At 43.3% G+C, this 2,732-nt stretch overlaps 1 long non-coding RNA gene across 1 annotated transcript in view; it reads right to left on the bottom strand.

Annotated features, from left to right (window-relative positions):
• LOC103679294 overlaps positions 1-1,442 on the bottom strand; it is an 8,095-nt gene extending 6,653 nt beyond the window's left edge. The window contains exon 1 of the long non-coding RNA XR_572888.2: positions 948-1,442. This is a non-coding gene — a long non-coding RNA (uncharacterized LOC103679294). The remainder of the gene's footprint in view (positions 1-947) is intronic.
• Between the last annotated feature and the right edge of the window lie 1,290 nt (positions 1,443-2,732).

The following is a 2,732-nucleotide window of genomic DNA, read 5'->3' as shown; positions in this document are numbered from 1 at the left end:
GCCCCCCCCCCCCCCCCCCCGCTGAGTGAGGAGCCTGAAGCAGGGCTGGATGCCAGGACCCCGAGATCACAACCTGAGCCTAAGTCAGACGCTTAACCCACTGAGCCCCCCAGGCGCCCCTTTGGATGTTTACTTTTAATATGATTTCACCCGTGTGATAAGGAACTGGCTGCAGGATGGTGGGAAAGATCACTGGACCTGGAGTTGGGATCTAGCCTTCCAATTCCAGCACTGTCCCTGGGGAGCTGTGACTTCAGCCATTACTTACGCCCTCGGTGCCTCCGTTTCCTCATCTAGGAAACAGGGGTAATAATAGGAAGTTGTCGGGAGGATTGTTGGGAGAGGATTGTTGGGAGAGATTAAATGAGCTGAGCTATGTAAGGGCTTGATGAGGTGGTGGGAGCAGAGTGAGCACCCCTGTTACCTATTTAGGTCGCAGCTATTCTCAGTGAGTACCTCCGAGCCTTAGTTTGGGATTGCAGCAAACTTGGACTTGAAACACAGAAAGCACTCCCCTAATATGCGTCACAAAATGTCAGCTTTTATTATTCACTCTGCACAAGGAGGCATCAAGAGTTATAAATATAAACACTCGCTCTGCTCTTTAGGACCTTACAATCTGGCAGGGGAAACAGGGAAAGCCCCCTAAAAATACAGTTAATGAGGCAAATCTATGATTACTGAGCGCCAAACGACTGACGATTCTGAGAAGTGGGAGCCAATCTATGAAGGACATTCTGAGAAAACACACAAGAGAAGCGGATGTGGAGTTCACATAGGCACAGGGGCAGTGTTTTTCTGACCTTTCTCCTCCTCCTGCCTGCCCACCCCACCCTCCACTTGGATGCTGCTGCCCCCTGGTGTCAGGCACCTTCCCGGCACTCCCGGGTGATAATCCGGACACTGGTCACCCCTAGGGCTGTCTGGAGGGAGAGGCAGCCACTTACCAATGGCACAGCTGGGCAGGACTTGAAACTGATCCCGGTCCCCCTGGGAAGAAAGGAGGTCTCTCTTCTTCAGATTCTCCAGCCTGGACCAGGACACAAACAGCAACTGCCTGGGTGTAGGAAAGGGAAAAACAGAATTATTGTCCTTGGAGAGGGAAAGGCCTGTGACCCATCAGATGGGTGCTGGGTCTACATGGGCTCCGTCTCCAAAGGTTACAGAATCACAAAGCTTTAGAATGCACAGCCCCTCCCTCTACTAGGGCTTCAGCTCCACTCCCTTCCTGGCATCAATATGTAAATATGCGAGTGTTTTTCCTCCGAACGAAAACTGAAATCTCAACCCCTTTCAAGATTTGTGGTTAGATCTTCTGTAGAATGTTGCCCAGTTTAGGTTAGACTGAGGTTATGGGGTTTGGGAAAGAATATCACAAAGGCGATGTGTGCCTCTCAATGTATCCTATCACGGGGCATCTGATATCAACGTGAATTATTGCAGATGATGTTAACCTCGATTACTTGGTTAAGGTGGTGTTTGCTTGGTTTCTCTACTGTAAAGTTGCTCTTTTCCCCTCGCCGTACTCTATGTGTTAGAACAAGTTGCTAAGTCCATACCAAGTTCAAAGTAAGAGGACTTGAGGAAGCTCTACCTCTTAGAGCAAGGGGTACCGGAGAATTTGGGATTGCATTTTAAAACCCTCACCGTAACTAGTATATTTTGGAACAGATATTTTGAGGCCCGCAAATATCCTGCTCTTCCTTAAAGTTTTACCTACTGATTTTAGCATTCATCAATGGATCTTGCCTGTAGCAATTATTAATGTGATGGTCTAATGGTGATTTTCTATTTCACGTATTCCTTCTACATTTATTAACTGGAATTCTTCTTTTTTTTTTTTAAGATTTTATTTATTTATTTGACAGAGAGAGAGACAGCCAGCAAGAGAGGGAACACAAGCAGGGGGAGTGGGAGAGGAAGAAGCAGGCTTCCAGCAGAGGAGCCTGATGTGGGGCTCGATCCCAGGACTCCGGGATCACGCCCTGAGCCGAAGCTTAATGACTGAGCCACCAAGGACCCCTGGAATTCTTCTTTAAAGGAAACTTGTTGCTTCTCCCCCAGTGAGTTATTTATTCAACCATTTATTTGTGTCAGTATGGACTTAGAGAGGTTTATTTTATTCTTTGCATTATAATCTAATATCATTGTTATTTATTACATTGCTCAAATTATTTCAGCCTTGGCTATTAGGACATCTTTTGAGTTGGCTCCTGCATCCTTTTGATATCCCCCTGCTTATTATTTTAGCCCTAACTTTCTAGAAATTCAAGTTGCTCCAGGTTTATCTTGAGTTAGATAGTCCAGCCCTAGAATTAGTCATTTTTCCAACGAACCGTAGTTCTTTTTATTGAAGAATGGTATTTAGAAACCAACATTTGGATATTAGGTGTGCCTATTGTTAACGTGGTGCCCCTTCTTTCAGGACTTCTTAGCAGACAAAACTAGCAAATATACGTATGTATATTAACTCACATACTCACACTATTTATCTCTATATTATTTGTATGTCTATATAGAATATATATTACATATATGATAAGTTATACAGATGTATAATATAATTATAAATATCGTATATTTCATATATTATATAAAATTTTATGTATTATATAAATTATTCTACAGATATATAATATTACGTAATAAATAGTATATATATGTATATTATACAGATATCTGTGGTTTATGGATCCATATTGAGTGATAACTACCTATGTAGATCTATGACA

Source organism: Ursus maritimus, unplaced genomic scaffold (genome assembly GCF_017311325.1).
Source record: "Ursus maritimus isolate PB19 unplaced genomic scaffold, ASM1731132v1 scaffold_36, whole genome shotgun sequence".
Classification (NCBI taxonomy): domain Eukaryota; kingdom Metazoa; phylum Chordata; class Mammalia; order Carnivora; family Ursidae; genus Ursus; species Ursus maritimus.
This window is presented reverse-complemented; position numbering and strand designations above follow the sequence as displayed.